The sequence below is a fragment of the Lichenostomus cassidix genome, chromosome 1 (assembly GCF_008360975.1).
Source record: "Lichenostomus cassidix isolate B80296 chromosome 1, HeHo_3.0, whole genome shotgun sequence".
Lineage (NCBI taxonomy): Eukaryota > Metazoa > Chordata > Aves > Passeriformes > Meliphagidae > Lichenostomus > Lichenostomus cassidix.
The window spans coordinates 108,839,331-108,859,622 of NC_139479.1; the positions used below are offsets into that span (position 1 = coordinate 108,839,331).

The 20,292-nt window shown below is 36.5% G+C and overlaps 1 protein-coding gene and 1 long non-coding RNA gene across 3 annotated transcripts in view; both read left to right on the forward strand.

Annotated features, from left to right (window-relative positions):
- Window positions 1–20,292, forward strand: part of CADM2 (cell adhesion molecule 2) — a 558,998-nt gene that overhangs the window by 83,869 nt on the left and 454,837 nt on the right. The gene's annotated exons all lie outside the window — the stretch shown is intronic.
- The window catches only part of LOC146445518 (uncharacterized), a 107,445-nt gene that overhangs the window by 49,371 nt on the left and 37,782 nt on the right, over window positions 1–20,292 (forward strand). The window contains exon 2 of the long non-coding RNA XR_014855225.1: window positions 13,474–13,543. This is a non-coding gene — a long non-coding RNA (uncharacterized LOC146445518). The remainder of the gene's footprint in view (window positions 1–13,473; window positions 13,544–20,292) is intronic.

The following is a 20,292-nucleotide window of genomic DNA, read 5'->3' on the forward strand; positions in this document are numbered from 1 at the left end:
GTCTTCTCAGACTTTATCACTGATCATTCCAGGGCAGCCTGGAAATTGTTGTCCATAACTCATCTCACTTAGGACGATTGTTTTTTGGAATGGAGACTTTGGGCTCCCTATATCTGCTTTTGTTCCCCAAGGAGTTCCCATGTTGCCTCATGGGTGTTTCTGGTGTCACCTCTGAAGTTCAGCTGTCACTGTGCAGGGTGTCCCAGGCTGCTTTGGGATGCTGATTCCAAATGCCTTTCCCTTTGCTGTTGGGCAAATTGAAGAGGTGAAGAGCTCTTCAATTTGGGAGTTTCTGGGTTCTTCTCTTTGGTTTTTTTAGAGTTGTTTGGGAGGTTGGAGAGATATGTGGGAAAGCGTTAGAGTGTGAGGCTCTAGGGGAAGTAGGTGAGGAAGGATTTTCTGTAATGTAGGATTGTATTTCTATTGAACATTTTTATCGTGCACAGTGACAAAGTACCCGTTTTTCAGACATGACCACTGTGGAACTTGTGACATTCATTTATCATTACTAATGTTAACATTACAGGTAGGAACCATGAAGCTGATATTAAAGTAACTTTGATCATACTTTTTCTTAAAAACTGCTGCATGTTTTTTCCCATGTCAGAAATTAGATAGCTTTTAACTTTGAAAAAGTAAAGGGAAACTGGCTTTTAAGGCAAATATTAAGTTAAATCTATATGGATTTGCTTTACCCCTACTGCTAACATTCTGTTAATTGAGCTACTACAGTGAGTCCAAGAGTGTCCATTGTCATTCTGTGCTGCTCAACTGTCAGGCAGCACTGTAGAGATGTTAGTTTGATTTGGAGCTGTGTGTTTTTCATCTTCTAGAACATCACAGGCATGTAACAAAGAATACATTAAAATAATGCTTTGGTTATTTGAAGGAACAGAAGGTCTAACTAATTGTCTATTGAGAAGATAAGAGATTACAAAGTCCCACAACAAAGGAAATGAGGGATGAATTTTCCTTTACATTCAATAGTTATCCAAGTGAACAACTTGGTAGCTCTTTAGTAATTCAAGTAAAACTACAAAAACCAAGTGTGCTATTTGTTAAAATCTTTACCAGTAGAAATAATTTGCTATTACTTAAAATGTGCCCTATTTTGGTGGCAATAAGCAGTCAATTGTATTATCAACATGCCCATGAAATTTACACAGGGGAGGCAATAACTTCTCATTTATGTGCTTTGCTGTTTTATAACAGTAAAACTGTGGATGACCTTAAGTGCCCAATTACATAATGTTGTCCTGCCCAACTGATAATGGATTTTGCTTCCCTAACATTTTGGACCTCATCAATTCAACCAGTAGCTTGTAAAAGGAGGTGTGCTTTTTTCAGTACCACGAATCTGGAAGGTGGTCTCAAGAAGAATGTTCGATGTGATGATTTTAGTTTTTCAAAGAAATCCCAAAACCCTACAACAACAAAAAACAATCAGTGAAAAAAACCCTATTCAAACAAAAAAAAAACCCACTGAAACAAAAAAAAGGTAAACCCATATGCTATTTAAAAGTATTTCAGGTCAGTAGCAAAAAGAAATTTCATGTGATTAATAGTCCAAATGTAAAAATTTTTATTACTTTTTCAGACTCATTCAAGGGTTATTAAAAGTAACATCCTTGTTTTAAGGTAATACTGTTTGTGTAATTTAGCAGAAAAACAAGAGAACATTTGTGCAACTCAAGTTCAGTTTTTTTCTCTTAACTGTTCTGAGATGCTAGTTTATAGCATGTTGTGATTTGAAGTGATACCTGTTGGCTGATTTCATTTAGAAAATTTCAGATGGTGCTTTGTGTGTTAAAATTGCTGATTAGAGATGGTTTTACTTGTGTGCTCCTCGAAGCACTGGCATGTACTTACGGCTTACAGGTCAGTCCCCTGCAGGAATTGAAAGTTTACCATTTGGGTAACGTGTTTTTCCTTCCCTGTGTCAAATATAAACACATGGCAGTTGGACTAATTAATCATGGAACAGTTTTTGGTTTGTTGTTTTTCTTCAATGTTTTTTGTTTTTAAAATCTCTGGGCTCTAAAGGAATGTCACTTTAGTTTTAGGCATGATGAACTTTTGAATTATCTCTGTCAAATCAGTATGTTAATGCAGTTAAACTTGTAATTTGAAGGCAAACAAATGTGTTTACTGGAGCTTGTTCTCACCTGTTGTGGTTACCAAACCAGAAATATATTAAGTGCCTGCATGCTAAATGGCATGAAGACTTTGTGATAATGATATTCATAGAGTGTAACTTCTGAGCATGGTAAGTGCTTTGCATGAAAGACACGAGTGCACAGAAGGTGTGTGCAACATCAGCTTTCCTCTGTCACAGTTGCTCTACACTGTCTTTAACACACTAAAAAAAGAAAAAATCAGTCATCTGTGGAGCTGTAGACAGGGCTAGAAATCTATATCTGGAATATTATGGAATAAAAGCTCAGCTTGCCTTTTCGGTTGAGAAAAATTCCTTTTAAACTTGAAAGTGTAGAGGACACTTTTTGGGGACTTGGTATTTCCAAAGTTTTTGTAGAGAATGGAGAACAGCTTTGACGTTCTGACATGTAGAGATGTGACTTTAGACGCACAAAATCATGTGAAGGAGTAGAACCTTTTCCACTGCAAGTCAAATTGAAAGGAATGTCGGAAAATGTTGTTGGAAAACAAAAGCAGAAATGTAGATTTGACCTCACACATGTAGAAGTAGCTTCCTGCATGTTTTGATTCCGTTGTTCTCGTGTTCTTCAAATACCACTAAGGTAAGAAAGAAACCCCAAACCACACAACAGTGTGTATGCACCTTAATTTCTGCAGTTCTTTTGTATGAAAAATGTTGACTTTTTGGCACAGATTTCCTCAGTCATGAAATTAAAGCACAATGTTTGATTATTGCCTTTGAGTCATGGATAGTCTTAAATTATAGAAATAGTGAACAGAAAAATTATCAACATTGCAGACTTCATTTTGCTTTTGACTTGAGTTGCAGAGTACAAAATATTTTTTAAATCCATGTTTATATGTAACTTCAAGTGGCTTGACTATTAAATGGCAATGACTTTCCATTGGTGTACTTGAATTTGCTGGTGTTCAGTGATTCAGACCCATTCAGTCTTAAGCTGGCTCTTCCCCTATGGCATCTATTTCTAAGACTTCTCCTTTCAAACAGTGGAAGGAAATGAGAATTGGGAAGGCAGTGATTAATTTATTGCTCTACTTCACGCTTGAGGTGTTGGGGATTATTGAAAGTTGGCATCAATGCTTGTTTTCCTGGAACTGTGGATGCTTACTGGTGCAGTTGATTCTTTACGTCTTGGGTGTGTATATATGTGTTGTCAGGGAGTTTTCACTTCAAGTTTTTGAGAATTTTCAATGAATTTGGCACACAACTAGGAGTATTTCATGATGTTCCACTTGCACTGTTCCATCTTTAGAGATGTCTCTCCTTCATTGAAACAATTTACTGAAAAAAATTGTGTTCTCTACTTTTTAGAAGGTTTCCACTGACAGTGATCAAGTGACTGAGATCTGTTTCAATATATTTAAATTCTAATTTTTCAGAAACTCACCCCAAAGACCTTGTTTCACTTTTCCCCTTCTGTATTTTTTTTATTATTTTCCCACATAGGCAAATCACCTGAGGAAAGGACATGTGAAATCCTGATCACTTTGCAGGTTGGACTGAGTTTCCAGCCTGAACTGACTCTATAGCTTTTAGTCCTGTTCTGTTTTGCCCAAAATAAACAAAAAGCAAAACATCAAAAACTCCAGAAAATCTGCATAACTCAAACCCACTTAAATAATTTTTTGACTGCCTAGAGCTGTTGAAATATCATAAAAAAAATAGGGATTGAACTGAGTGAAATTGCTAAGGAGATTTATCAACCCATCATACCTTGTTCAGTGGTGTTAAATAGAAGGGAAAGCTAATAAGCGTTTTCTGTACTAATGAAGTAGCAATTCACTATGCAATGTGTTGATTAATGGACATAACCATCTGCATGCTCAACAGTGGCTGCAGAATGACATGAGATGTGCTGTTCTGACTTATGTAGGGTGGTGTAGCTTGGCTGTGTGAGTTCAGCCACTGACTGAATGTACTCAAGTCAGAGTGGTATGTCCAGCATAATTATTTGAAATTCACCTTGCATTTAGTTGACTGTTTTGCCACCTGGTGAGGCAGCCATGCTGCCAGGAAGCCTCTCCACATGGATATTTTAGTGACCCCTTTAAGCACTTGGATGTGAAAATGCCTAGAATCTTAAGCTTAGAAAATGTGCTTACTCTTGTGTTATTTTTTGATACCTTTCACAAAGAGTTTTTCTATTTGAAAATAAAGTCAGCAAAAGTGACTTTAGCCCTTTTTTCTTGGTTTGGCATGGCAGGAACTTGAAGATTATGTCAAGTTGCATTTTATCTGTGATAAATAAGCTCTTAAAAGTTTTTTGTGCTCAGATTTAGTACAGAAGACTTTCCAACTGGACATGTAGGTCTTGCAGTATGGTTTTTGGACTGCATTTCTTGGCCTTGTCATGAGAATAAAGCTTTGACTCCTTCCCCTGTTTGTGTGCTATGGAAAAAATAAAAAAAGAAATATCAGTAATTGATCTGAAAGCTTCTTGCCTAAAACCTACCATCCCCAATCCCACAACAATTTCTGCTGCCCAAAGGAAGTTAGTTGAGGAATAAACAAGCCACAAGTAAAAGCATCTGGGAGAGAAGCCAGAAATGGTGTAGCAGGATCATACATGGCTTTAATCTAAGTATTCTAAGTATTTCTTAGTACAGTCTGTGTGGAAAAGATCTCAAGAAGACTCTTGAAACTTTGCTGTTGATGTTCAACTGTTTTTTCCTAAAACAATGGCTTTCAAGGTTTTATTAAAACATCTGCAGGCACTGTGTTATATAGATCCAGATTAAGCAAATTGTTCCTTTTTGAAGGTGATGTGCTGTGGAAGAAATAAAACAAAATAATCAGTTGGGGTGCTTTTTGTGAGAAAGATGCAAGATGGAATAAAACACAAGTTTGGTTCAAACAGTCATTGCAAATGCAGTGGAAAAAAGGTATAGTTTTTACAGTAATTATATGAGAGTGCAGGTCAGCATGCAGGTAATCCTGCTTGTAGTGTCAGACAAGGTAGAAGTAATTAAAATTGCAGGCGAAAATAGTAAATTTTAAGTTCCTATTAATTTTGCCTGTAAACAAGAAGTAAGGGAAGAAAGGATTACTTGCTGCTTGAGTTTCAGCTGTGACAGGTAGTGGGGAGAGAGAAATGCTTTCCTGAGTAGAAGATTTTGTAATTCCTTCTGTAGTACCTTTGGTTTATTTTTCTGAGAATTCTCTTGTGTTTTGAATGCAGACTTTACTTCAGCTTGTGCTCTTCTTGTGGAGTATTAATTCCTTTAGATTGAAGATGGCAGATTTATAAGTATATTAGGAAGAGTAAAAAAAAAATTGTAAAAAAATCTGTTAGTGCAAGTCATGTATTACAACAAATTTATTTTGGAAAATTCACAGGATATGTAAAAGCTACTTCCAGGTCATCATGTACAATCTGTGGTGGTTCTTATTGAAGACTTAATTTGATTTCTATTTGTCTCACCCATTAAGATCCCCAATTAAACAAAAATATTAAAATTTACCTGGCCAGTGATTGGAACCCAATTTCAACAACAGGAGTGTGGAGGAGTAGGGGGAAGGAGGGATTTTTGTAGGGGATATATCAGATATGTCAAGAAGCTGGACGATACAAAGGTGCAGAAATGATTTAAATTGGAGAATAAGGGTAAGAAAATTAAGTGAAAGGCATGAAGACAAAGCTACCTTTTTTTACTCACTGGTTCACCAAAATATATTCCAAGTAGAAAATCAATCTAGCCAAAAGGCATGTTTTTTCTTACTTTTTCATGTTTTAAATTTTAGGTTGGACCCACTTAGTCATGTGTTTGCATGATTTTATATGTAACTGAAATGTTCATCTGCAATACCCTTTGAAAGAAGGGACCTCCAAATTTGAGAAAATTTTTCCATTATTGGAGGGAAAAAACCAAAACTAATTGAAGCTACTAATCTGCATAAAACATCTCTGTAATTTAGGGGGTTTTTTGTAGTTGTTGTGGTCTTACATGAAAATGTTTCAAAGAGTGTCAAGTTGATAAAATGAAAACCAACCAGGAGCAGAAGAGCTGCCAGCATGTCTGCGTGCTGTGCTATGGAAATGGTCAACAAGGGAAATGGGGCTGATCTCTGAAAAAGCGTCAAACCAACAGCAGTGAAACCCAGGGCTGGCAGCAGAATGACATGAAGCAAACAGGAGCAGTGTGATGTCTGTGAAGATTTTGCTAGATTAATAATAAATAGCTGTACATAAATAATTACAGTTTTTGACAGTTTTAATGACAAGTCATCCAAGGGAAAAAAAAAATCTGCATATTTGGAAGTGAAAAGTGACAAGTTGGAGATGACAGAGGGAAAGAGGTGGTTGGGAACAGAGACAGGCAGCTTGTCTAAATATGTGTAATGCTAAATGCAGGTGATGATTTTGTTTGAAATTACAAATAAGCCTGTGATTCAGTTATTTTTAAATTCTTAGGCCTTCTTAGCTACAGATTTTGCCAGGTGCTAGGAGTTGTAACACCAAGCATATAGCTTATTACTTAAAAATTACATTCCTAGGTATCTGTGGGTGTCTTTCTACTAAAGAAATGCTGTCTACTGTGGTGGAATTTCCCTTTTTCCCCCCATGTAATTTAACATCATTTGTGCAAGTGTGTGATTCAGAAGCAATAGCAAAGAGTTTTAAGAGATTGCCTTTTTCAAATTAATCCTTGCGCCAATTGGGTAGCTTGTATGGGCTATGGATTTTTTTTTGGTGGATCTCTAAAGATGAATGAAGAAATACCACCCTTTTTTGGCTTGCAAGCCATAGTTTTAACTATCACAGCATCAGAGAATATGCAGAGTTGGAAGGGACCCACAAGGATCAAGTCCAGCTCCTGTACAGAGCCATCCCCAAGAATCACACTCTGTGCCCAAGAGTTTTGCCCAAGTGCTTCTTGAGCTCTGTCAGGCTTGGTGCTGTGCCCACCTCCCTGGTGAGTCTAGGAATCTCACACAATTAGTAAATACCATCTTGTTCCCCTTTATTTTACCTCACTAATATCACTCATCTCACTGTAGCTTAAAATGCTGTGCAAGTCAATAGGCTAAAACAGAAACCTATACTTAGGGCTTTTTACAGGAATATGTTACCACTAAGTATGTATAGAGTACTCAAAAGATGTCTGTGCTAGATTTCTATTAAAGAATGTCTTATAAACACTTAAATACTTGCAATTTTGAAAAAAGTAGCTTTTAAGTGACGGGGGTCAGTTTGTTATCCCCATGTGATGTGGTATCTCAGGATTTTACTGTCTTCAGGTGCTGCTCTCAGTTTTGATTGGCAGTAAGTATAAAGGTCTAATATACCATTTCCACGCTATTTATCACTTGTAATCTTAAGTAACAACTAGACAAAGCTTGGTTCAGATAAGCTGATTTAGTTGTCATACATGACAGGCCTCCAGTTAGCAGAGGATTACTTGAAAAGATTTGTTGTTTTACTTAGAGATGTGTTAAAAATGAACCTGTGAAGATAGTTGAAGAGTCACCACCCATAAAGTTCAGTGTGTTTCGTTTTCTGTGTCTTGGTTTGAAATGTCATGTGGTAAATACAAAGCTTGGCAAGGAAACTGGGGTTGCCTTTTAATCTTTGAATTTAAATGCTGTCAGTTGTAAGAAAGCAAAACCCAATCACTCTCTGTGTGCATTTTGGTGTGATGCTGATCTTACTGTTCTTGTCACTAGACTAAAGGTTTTTTCAGTGATACAGAGATCTTTCAGGTATCAGAGCTGGTGTGTTTCAAACATTGCCTCTGTAGTGCTGGGTGTGTGTTAATCTGGCTGTGTGTGAATATACATGAGCTCTTTTATATTCTTAGATTGTGGAGTGTGTTTCCAAATAGTTTGGACAAAAATATGAAAGCTTTGATCAATACTTTAATTTTATCCTATATTTGATGTTTTGATAATTGCAATTACTCTCTGGTATACTCAGATCCATATTGTGTAATAGATGAAAGAAGCACTTTGTGTTTGGAAAAGGCAGCACAAAAATAGCTTTGTATCTCTGAAGAAGATTATGCAAAATATAGGGGGCTAATTATTCACAAAATTGTATTCCTTAATAATTCTAATTGCTTTTGAGCAATTCTTGGAAGGAGTTTTAATGTTTAGAGACTAAGTTAATGTAGCTCAAATGGAAAACACTGAACTTGGAATGGGTTGCACCTAGAGTTGAGGTAGAAGTTTTTAATTTAGATTTGTGTTGATTTGTCCTACCACCTAGTTAAAACCAGATGAACTGTCTACAGAATGAGTTAGCTAAGTAATGAGTTTACATTTTTTGGTTCTGTCATGAATCACTGGCTTCTTGTGTCATAGCAGATCACTGAAATGCAGCTTGTTTGTCATTGCCCCCAGCAGGCTCTGGCTCCTGGTTCCTGCTCATGCACCTCAGCCCTTCTCGAGGAGCTTTCCTGCTTGTCAGAGCACTGCTCTGTCATTGCTGCTGATGCTGTATTCCATCCATTTTGCATTTCTCATAAAACACAACAGTAGTTCCATTGTATCTCTTTGCTGGTGGTTTACTAGGTTTCTTGCATGAGTGAAAGAGGTCCTGCATTTATAATGTAAAATGCCTATTGTGTACCCAAAATTCCATGTTGAATCTGATAGAAAATACTTAGTATTTAATGAAAAAATCCTGTCCTTGCTACTTGCTGCCATGAAAATTAGTATTACAAGCAGATGCCATCAATAGCTAAATTATGCCTGACCCAAGATGACATGCTAAGAGATACTATCCATTTTGGAAGAGCATTGGTGTGTGGAAGTTGTGTGAAGGATGTCGCTGCTCAACCTTTTGTGAAGGATATATGTTATCTAGGACAACCAGAATGATGATCATTTGTCTTGAAACCATTAAAGTTTTTATTAAGCTTAATTGCACTGGAAGTTTGAGGAGTCTGTAGAAAGATAATTAGAAAAGAAATGTACCTCTTAACAATTTTTTGCAGTCTTAAAAAGTTCAATTAGCTAAATGATTTCTTAAATATCTAATTGACTAGAAAGTTTTCAGGAATTAACCTTTGGTATTAATATGCAACTATCACACCATTTTTCATGTATAGACATCTGAATGCTGGTATTCAGTGTGCACCTTAACCTACATGTTAGATTTTCTGCAGTTGAAGTCCACATAATAGAGGATTTTCTGTTTAAACTTCCATGTAGATTGCATCATCTGTTGAGTAGGTAACTCTTCTGTCTGTTGCACTGAACAGATGTTTACAGAAGGTGCCCTAGTGCTTTAATGATTTCTTTAACTGCTACTGTACTTTATGAGAAGTTTAAGTTTACCGATTGCTACCTGTAAAAAAAAAAACCAAAACCCCACCAAACCACAAAAGACTGTCTAGTTTTGACCTAAGTTACAGCAGGGAGGGAGTGCTGTCTGCCTTGCTGTGACATGTTTTTACTCATAGTGTGATTCCCTGTTTTATCTGGCCTGGATTTTGAGCAAGGCAGTGTAGCTAGAAGATGGTAAGAAGCAAAAAAATTGATCATACTTTTCTAAGACAACGGGATTTTTTTTTTTTTGAGGTGAAAACTTCAAGTTCTGTCCTTGAACACTGCATACGTTTACTTTTGGATAAAAGTCATGTAAAACTCAAAGGAGCTGTGTCATTAGAATTACATGTACATGTCTTAGCTGTATCTTTGAAATGCTCAATAATTACTAATCCTGCCCTTTTAAAAAAGATTTTAACTTCCTTTTAAGGAAATAAACATATTTGCCTTAAGCTGTTTGAAGTATCTTTTTATTCAAAAGCTAATTGTATATCTTTGGAAGTGGAATTGATCATGAAGGCTATAAGATTAACTGTACAAGTCATCTGGAATGCCACTATAATTGGGGATGAAACTTTTCTATGGGTGCATTTCGAAGCAGAACAGGCTATTTAGCATATGTTTATCTTCCTTCAGTGAAATTAGACAGCTTGTTACAGTATTTACTTACACACAGGCACTTACAGAGAAGTGCTAGATAGCAAAAAAAAAAAACTTTCAGAAGTCATGATATGCATGTCCCCTTTCTGAAAAGTAACAGAGACAATTGTTACCATTTTTTACCATGTTTTTAATCATTTACATGTTTTCCTATTTGCCAAAGAAGGAAAGAAATAAAATTAGTCATTTGTGTTGTGTTGTGTCCCCTTCCTTCCCTCACACTAAGCCACAAAAGGAATAATAATTTTATTAAGAAGACCGAATTTCAACTAGCTCTCTTGGATTTTTTGTTTCTGTTAAGTGCTTTTGGAATGACAAGGCTTTTATACAGTGTTGCGATTATTAATTGTGTGGGCAGATGTTTATTTCTCAAGAATTTGAATGTACAGTTTTTCCATACTACATCAATGCCATTGCTGTGCCTATATACCAGTAGCATGGTAAATTTTCTTGATGACTTTTATATTTTAGGGATGTTTCTAGCTGTCTGCACTTATGTTCAGATTTTCTATGTAGTCCTACATATACTTGAAAATGACAATGGAGTATAGAATTAAAAAAAGAGGTGTAGTTGAGTTTTGAAATAGAAGTATGATTTGATGTAGTCAGGAGCAGTCATGAAACAGCAATTGTTTTGGCTATCAGTATTGTACAACACGATCTCAAGGTCACTTTAAGCATGTAAACCATTTTATTCAGTATTTTTGACTAATGACTACAATTTGCTGTCACATTAATAGTCTGACACTGGAAAATCACAAAATGTTGGAAAAGGGAGTTGCTTAGATGATTCTTCACTGCAGCACTGATGTAATTTGAAGGACTTTATGAAAGAAGATAGAGGCTTTTTTGTCTCTAAATTATGCTTCGTAGTAGTTGTTTCAGAAAGAGTGGCTTTTATTTAAAACAATAAAAAAGTAGCTCCTCTTAACTGTAGCAACAAAAGCAATATAGTGTATATTAGAACCTCGTAAACCCTTTCCTTGCTGGTGAATGGCTTTGTTCTTTGCCCTGGTGGAAACTAGGTATAGAGTTCAATACTTGATGGTTTGATTTAATGGTAGAGCCTTGATGTTTAACACTCAACTATATGGCAATGTTTAATTACTTTAAATGCTATTTACATGGGTTTTCACTTGCTTATTTATGAAAAAGCTTTGTCTCACCAGAGGGTTTTTTACTGGTGCTATGAGTTCTAAAATTTTGTGAAGTTAGGTAAGCCTTAGCCTTGCTAGCTGAGGTTACACATATTGCTGCTTTTGAATGTAAACTGGAGACATCCACAATTATGCTGGTACTGACAGCATTTGAAGGACTTCTAACACGTAGTATTAAACAATAAATGGGAATAGATGGTTTATGGGTGCTAATTTAGTTACCTGATACATTTGGAAGTTCCACAGCCAGTAGCAGAAATTAATGCTCTCTTCTTGAACAGGGCAAGTTTTGTGCTCAGCTGGATTTCCTGTTAAAGTGAGATACTCAGGTCTTTATTCCCTGAAGTTTTTATTTGCTTAATAATTGCTTCAAGTTGTGCCAGGTGAGTTTCAGGTTGGATGTTTGGAAAAATTGCTTCCCTGCCAGAGTGGTTAAGCATTGGGAACAGTCTGCCAAGGGAAGTGGAGTTGCTGTCGCTGGAAGTGTTCAAGAAATGAGTAGATGCAGCACTCCATGATATGGTGTAGTGGCCATGGTGGTATTCAGTTGAAGGCTGGGCTTGATTAAGATATTGGAATTTTTTCCAACCATAATGTTTCCATGATTGTCTCTCTGCCATGCATTTCTTCTGCAGTCTCTACTTAAATGGTGACGACCTGGTTTGACTTAGTTATGTACTTGGGTCTTAGAACTTGATATGTACCATTATGAACCTTGTTAAAGATTGGCTATTGCCCTGCAGGAGTATTTAAGTTTTCTGTTATGAGAAATTTTATGTAGTTTTTCATATGCTTACAACACTATTACACTCAGCAGTTACACTTGAGAAAAACATGATAAAAGACTGCCTTTCCTTCACCTTGGTTATGTATAAGAGCCTGCAATGGCATCTAAGAGCTGCTGTGATAGAAAATTTTCTTAGGTTGTCCACAGTTGAAGCCATTCTAACCTTCTGCTCACAATATTTGAAAGTTTTTGCTGAAGAACCACTGCAAGAGGGCTGTGTTTGTACAATGAAGAGTGGCAGGGGTAAAACAGGAGCAGTTTGAACAGTCCTCTCCACACCAGTGGAAATTTGTGAGGATTTGTGCAAAGCACCAAGTAGTCCTACTTGGTCTGGATGACCTCGGTGTCAGTTCAGCAGTCTGGGTGCTGAAGTGAGATTTGTGAGATGTGAGTGCCTCTCCATGCACTGAGATGTGGAAGTGTCACCACTGTTGCCTGAGGGGACAGCTGGGCTGCTTTGGGGCTTTGTGAATGGTAGTTCTGAAGAGCTGTATTTTAGATTCCTTAAGGTTGTGACTACACATTCCATTCGTGTGGAGTAGTTAGGTCTTTCAGATATGCTCGGTTTCCAGCAACATCTATTTTATTACATCCTTTGAAGTTTAATTCACTGGCAAATGTCCCAGATTTGAAGGCACAGGCTTTCCTAAACCCAATGTAGTTTTGTATAACATACTATAGAAAGATACTAGTGTTCTTGGTACAGGCTTTATTATTCATTTTTTCCTGTCTATTGCAAACATTTGAGAACCCAGAGTTGTTTTAACAAATGTAGCTTATGTGTATACAATGATGAATAAAACTTTTATTCTGGTAGTTATAATTGCTTTCCATTTATGCTACTCCTTAATTCATTAAATCTGTAGAAGAACATATCGTCACTCATACTCATTTGACATTACCTAAAGCTCAGTGTGTTCACTATTCTGGTAAAGAGAACATAATAAAATATATAAATATACCAGTTCAGAAAAGTTGTCTAATTTTATCAGGCAGAACTTTGTATTTTCCACTAGGTTCACGGGAAACCTTGAATGCCATTATGGTAGTCGCAAAAGTTAATTGTTTTGTAACTGTGTTCTGTTGAAATGTTTAAGCAGTGTATTCTGAATGCACAGTATTCACCCATTTTCATTTCTAAAGATTTTGGGACTGCTCTTGAGGTAGCAGAGCAGAGTTGTGCCAGTGCTCAAGCTGAACGACTGCTCAGGTTTTACAGAAATGCAAGCTCCACTGAACTATTGTTTTGTGATCCACTTAGCTGGGAAATATTTCCATATCTGTACTTCTAACTTGACGTTAAAGATACTTTCATTCAAAAATTTCCTAAGCGTGGAGTTTTATTATGTACATTAAAAATTCACCCTATTGTCTGCTTCCTCACACAAAGTGTGCTTATCACTTTGTCTTCTTTTTCCTAGGTGAGTAACTGAAGGTTAATAGAATCCCTGCTTGTCAGCTATGCTTAGTGCTTTTCCTTTTCTATAGTACGTGGTGGGTAAGTAAGAAAGATATTATTTTGCTGTTTGTTGTTGTTTTTTAATGAGCAAGCAAGCAAAAATGAATAACTTGCAGTAACTTCTGCAATGGGCTTTTAATCCTCATTGGTGTGTGCCACAACTGGCTGCTATATTAACATGCTGTAAAAAGGTATAAAAAACTTGAGCAGGTTTTGTGTGGGGAAGCTTGGCTTGTATTGTATCCTCAATTTCATGGAATTGTCTGACTCTTGTCCTTCTGTTTTAATTATACATGTAGGACACACTTGGAAACTATTAGAATTGTAGATGTGGAAATGGTTTGTTTTGTGTCAGAGCAAATGTTCCATGAAAGACTAAAATTCAGTCATGGAAATTTATTTAGAAGATGACTTCACAGGTCTAGATTAGTGTTTTCTGCTTGTGGCTGCTACACTTATGAATGACCATGTTGTATTTCAAGTTTTATTAATGGTCAACATTATGCTTTGGAGTTGTATTTCTTCTGCAGAAGTTGTTAGGAAAAATTTTGTAGCTGAATACTGAAACATTTGTTAGTTGTGCTTTGCATAATTTGTTTTAACTGGATTGATTTTTTTTTTTCTGGAGGACTTTTAAACCAAGTGACTTGCTTATGCTGGATTTACTTATAATCAACCACTGAGTGTATGATTGAAAAAACTGGAAGTAAAGGCTTTTGTTGTACCCCAGACCTGCTGGAATGAATTGTGCAACATTACCAGCAACTGCAGTAGCAACAGTTGTTTTAATTGGAAATGTCTTTTTTATCAGTCAGAACTAACAATTGATGGAAAAATAACTCTACAGAAATCCGGTAAAACACTTCAAACTTATAAAAAATCTGTTTTGATTTCACATAAATTGGCATTTAAATGGTAGTTAAAATACTTAGTTTGTGACACGTAAAACTTATCATGTTGTTTTAGTGGTTCTTTTTGTGCAAAAGTGTTATCAACATGGATGCTTAAATTGTCAAAGTTCCAGTTGGTTTAAATGCTGTTAGAAGGAAGGAAGTGTTTAAAATGTGCCTCAGATGCAGTTCTTCTAGATTCTCTGGGAAGCCTGTTATGTGGCCGAACTAAAAGCTAAAAAGTTTCTTCAGTTATGCTTGTACAGCAATATTCATGAGGCATTGAAACAGCATGCTTGTAGAAAATGAGGGTTTTGAAATCTGGAGGACTTAAAAGTTTGCAGAAAAATTGCTGAGTAGTGCCATGTGATGAACAAGCATGTGTATAGAAGATGTGAGTAGAGGAAAGAGTGCAGAAATGCTCAATCATGAATTCAAAGCCTCAAGGCAAAAAAAAAATTACATTGAAATTCTAGTGAGTGGGATAAATTCAGGATGCCAGATAGCCATTCAGTTATGGCTTTCATATTTGGGCTCTACCGTTTTGTCACAGCTATGACTTACTTGACTGTTATTGTGTTAGAATTTTTTTTTACATGCTGAAGAACACACTTTACAAGAGGTGGAAGAAAGGTTATAGTAGATATTTTGTGTCTGGTTTTGTCTTCTTACGTAGCAGATGCTCTTTTCAGGAAATACAACACCCTTGAAGTTCAGCTTTCTTGTGAAAACAATAAGCAGTGTTTTCCTCTAATTTGAAAACTTTGTTTCTATAAAACTTATGCTATCAAATCTGACTACTTACTTGAATTGAAACATTAATTCAAATACAGAGAATCCAGTGAAAAGCCTCATGGAAGTGAATGGAAATCTTGATTTTGAGTGTCAGTAATTCATGCCATATGGAAGTATTTAGTATTTTTCATTAATATTTTTTATGTTTTCTTTGAGTGATGCCTTAATTAATAACAATACATAGACTATTGATGGAACCAAAATTGATTCAAATGTGACTGTAGTTTGTGAACTTTAAAGGTATTTTGTATTTGTTTCCAACTGCCTGGGTATCTAAATCTACCAAATGAGGGAAGTGAAGGGTAGTTTGTGTGTTCTCTTACTAATTCTGTTGTTGGGAGGTATTCATAGCTGCATGTGTCTTATGAATAAACTTAAAGCAGGTTCACAAGAGGAATGATTAGTGCCATGGATTTATATACTAGGCTGGATTGTATCTAGAAGCATAGCTTTGAGTATGGTAGTCCTGGAATAAGAAAATTAATAAGAAAAAAACCCTTCCTTATATTAGGAGTAATTGCTAACATAAAAGCAGATTTTTAAAAAGCCTCGAATTTTTGTCAGCATTAATTAGCTATTGGAGTAGCTTCTGATAGTATAAGAATAGATCCAAGTATTGGTGACTTACATCACCTGAATGTAGAATAGGCTGTATTCATCCTATGTGTTCTACAGAAATAATCTGAATTGCGTTTAATGAAGTTGAAAAGCTAAGCAAAGTACAGTGAGACTTTACCTTAGATGTGTTAATAAACAGTATTAGGAACATAGCAGTAGCAAAATACCAATGCCGTTTTCTTTTTAAGTGACTACTAAATATGGATGGATACCGTGTGTCATCCAAATATAGCACTTTGTACATAATCTGAGTTATATTTAAAAATAGTTGCTGCCTTTAAAAGTTGCAACAGGAATATCTTCTGATATCTTGATTAATTATATCAGCTTTGCTTATATGCTAAAATCAGTGTTCATATCTTTCTATGAGTAGGCTTGTTAGTAAGTTCAGCAGTAATGGATTTTGTGAATGTTGGCGACAATTTATTGCACTGCTAAAAAAAAGAAAAAGAAAAAAGAGTTTTAACTCCCACTTTTGTAGCCTGGTTGGTATTTCCTTCTGGTTTACATGAAGCTGGATGTGAACACTGCATTGATTTGTAGTTCAAACTGCTTAAATCTTTGGTTTTACAAACCAGAGCATATCCATCCTTCTACCTGGCTGTTCCTCTTCTTGCTTCCCCAGACCTTTACCATTGTCTTGTGGTATTAATTGAACCATGAAATGCCTGAATATGAATTGAAGTGATGATAACAGGAGCATCTTCCTAAATCTTGTGATGAGCAGGTTTAAAATTCAGCTGACACAAAAGCAGGCATAGCACTTGCTATCAAAATCCAGAGGCATTTCATTCACACTGACTCTCCTGCAGCTGCAACTGCACATCAACCAAACTGCACAATTGCTGAAGTACCTCAACACTATGAGCAGTCAGGGCTGTGTCTAATGAAAAAGGTGTGTTTCAAATATACCTTGATAAAGGATTTTCTCATCTGCAGGTAACTTTAATACTTCGTTATTTGCCCCAGTTTGAGATGAAATTTGAATTTAATAGGCTTTTGAGTACTATGACTGTGCGTTGTTTTATTCTGGTTGAAGGTAAAATCAACTGAAGAAATAATGTTTTGATAACTTGTTACTTGTTTTCCTCATGGAGATTGGGGGTTTTTTTTTGTTGATTGTTGTGTTTAGGGGTTGGGACTTTTGTGTGTTCTTTGGTTGGTTGGAGTTTGGTTTGTTTTTTACCCTTCCACACAAGCATGCTTTCTTCAATTTGAACAAAGACTGGTTTGTTTTGGATTTCTTTCCCTTTTGTTCGTAGGGCAAACAGCTCATTGAGAATGTCTGCATTGTACTTCAAAGTGAAATAATACAATACGAAGTCTAACACTTCAGACTCGATAGGGTTTTTTTAATACATGCAAGTGCTACTTGTGGAGCAATTTTCAGATCTCAGCAATTACAAACCAAGTTATTCATTCAATACTTTCTGCAAGTCCTGTGAAACATAGATGAGTTTGAAGCCTCTCTGTTTTATATACTCTGTAAGAGACAATTTTGACACCATTTATGTTTGGGAATCCCTAAACAAAAGTCATTCTTTGATTGTATTCTTTAAATGGTTTTTGCTAGTATAAGTGTATACTGAAAAGGGGTCTTGTAATGGGCTTAAAATCAGATCTTATACCTGTCAATTGGTGCTTTGTGCATTTAGTGTTTTCTTTTAATTTTTTATTATCTTGATGAGTTTTGTGTGTACACTAGATTGAATGTGGCAGCAGTGGTAATTCACCATGTGGACTGAAACACCTCAACTTGCCGTGGGTTTGTAACTTTCTGTTCCAAGGTGACAAATGACTCTTTAACAATGGCAAGTTTAAGCTGCATAGAGGTGACCTGTTAAGCTGCCTCTACTTGTGGTTCCATGTGCATGATGTTAAATGATTTGAGGGCAGTCATTCTGCCTTGGGAAACATGGAATAGAGCAGCTGAGTGAAGCAGAACTGCTCTGAGCCAACTGAAGCACCATTCAGTCAAACTGAAGGGCTGAAGAGGGGAGAGTTAAGAAGGAAAATGCACCAAATAGCAGCATTAGGAATGGAAGCAAGCAAGGATAGAGCATCAGCAGCTGGGCTAGGAGCAGGGCTGGCTGTTGGGGCTGGATATGATGGAGCTGAGGTTCATAGTGCAGAGAAGGAGCAGAAGGAGAAGTTTAATTCAAGGGGTGAACTGCCCTCTGCAAAAGTGAGGCTGCTCTGCACATCTGAGGGGCTGGGAATGCCTCTAAGCTTGGTTCTGGCCAGCAGAATGACCTGGCATGACTCCAGTTGGTTCCCAGGTGGGCCAGGCAGGGGCAAAGAGCATGCAGAGTTGAAGCTGAAAGAGGAATATGCAGGGTGGTGTTGACAATAGCTCTGCTGAGAGTTTATGTTTGTTGATAGCAGCATTGTGCCTAGGTATACATGACACTAAATATTTTTCCATATCAAAGCTACCATGTAAAGACAACGTGAATTAAGCAGGGTAATTACTAAGAGAAACTTCACCAGGATTTGTCATGACTGCAGCATATTTCCATGCACTAAATGGGAGGTGTTGCTGAGGGGCATGATGTGCTTTGTCTATGATCTGCAGCTTAATTGAACATCTTATGTTTCTGTTTGATTTCTTACGGTGCAGAAAATACACTCCGTGACTGCTAATATAAATAAAATATATCATCCTTGCTTCAGCATTTGAGATGCTGTGTAGGGCAGCAGTGAGGTGATAAAAAGCCAGGGAGGGACTGTCTTCAGGTGGTGTTCAGTGGGAGCTGAAAGTGTGTGTTAATATAAAAACTCTTGTTTTGATGTTAAAGAAATAAACAAGTAAAAATCCTTGAGGTGGTTTTGATGTCAGAAGTTCCACATCTTCCAGAAGACAGACGTTAACCTTGTTTCTGGGTTAGCTCAGGAGAGGCAGCAGAGCAATTAAGCTGCCACAGAATATCTTGGATAGAAGTTGCTGCTTGTTGTTGCAGATAAGTAAATACCAACTGGACTAGAGTTTATCAGGATGGAATGAAAACTACTGATTAATGAAGTTGCTAGAGGGTCTCTCTGGCTACCCAGGTGCTCTTTTCCATGATGCTTATATGTTTTTTTGCAGTGTAGACAGGTACAAAGCCAAACTGTGTGATTGGTTAGGACTGTGCTAGTTAGTTGTCCATTCAGTGGCTTGGAAGGGTGTTATTGTTGCTCACATTGCTCATTCCAGGCTCTTTCTGTTCCATGTCTTAGCTTTTATCTAGTAAAGCCCATTTTATGCCTTCCCAACTGCCTCCATGCCTTAGTTTATATGCATTATTTAGTTTTGATTTTGTTTGTTTAGTTTTGAGGTTTTTTATAAGGAAGCATAAATTAATCTATTCTGCAAGGAATGAGAAAAGACTTTACTTCTGTCCAGAAATTTCTGTCAATCTCCCCTTTTCTTTCTGTAGTTAAAAACATGATGCCACATAGGAAGATGGATAAGATCAACAGGTTAGTAGTTCCTTTATTTCCACTGCATGTGCAAACTTTGAGAGAAATACATTTTTTAAGTGCCAGTTGCTTCAATAGGAAATAGAGAGGCTTTTCAGAGAGTAGTCAGCAATTCCAAACAACCTGTTTGTATATGGGGACTTGAGATTTTAGTGCTCTTCTGTGTGCCTCAGAAAAGGAGCCAAACCATGGTTCTCCTAAATGCAAGATCAAGATCATGAGCAATGTCGTTGTGTCTTTGCTTTTAGAGAGAGATTGACCAGATCTCATTTGAATTGGAGTATTTTTCAAATGGTTACATTTTCTAAATAACAGCAGTAAAAGGTATTAGACTTTACTTTTTATTTTAATTGTCAGTGGTTTTTTTTTTCTGAAAAGTTCATGATTGCTTCAACTCACATTCCACCAACTCTAGTAAAATTCTGCATGGAATTTCTTCGCATCCTACTATACTATAGATACAGTATGTGCAGTATTGTGTATGTCTTTGCCTTTTAAAATTAGGACAGTTCTGAACTATTTTTTACTCCAAAAATGTTTCCAGCTTTTCCATAACATTTTCAGTTGCTTACACTGTGTTTTTTTTTTGCAGGCTTGCAGCCATGAGTTAAGAGTAGAAAACTATAGGCACTTTATATTTGTGTAATCCAAGTCCCTGATTTCTTACACATAATGTCTGCTAAGAGGCAGTTAGTTATTTTCTTACTATAAGTAATTAAAGTGTGTCTAGTATGCATGAGTGTAAAAGCATATTCCATGAGATGAGCTATAATTTATTGTCAAATCAATTACATATTTGTGTTATCTAACTTAGTGTTTAGGTCTTTAGAACTTTCAGGGAAAGAAGTGATATCACCATCCAATAATTTTATGAAAGAGACCTCTGCTTTTAACTCACATGGAACAGAGCTTGTTTAAGGTCAGATTTTTTTCTCTGATATGTTTAGGTTTGTTGCTGTTTTTTGGTTGTTTTTTTTTTTTGTACTGCTGTGTGCCAGGTGGCTTTACTGACTTTT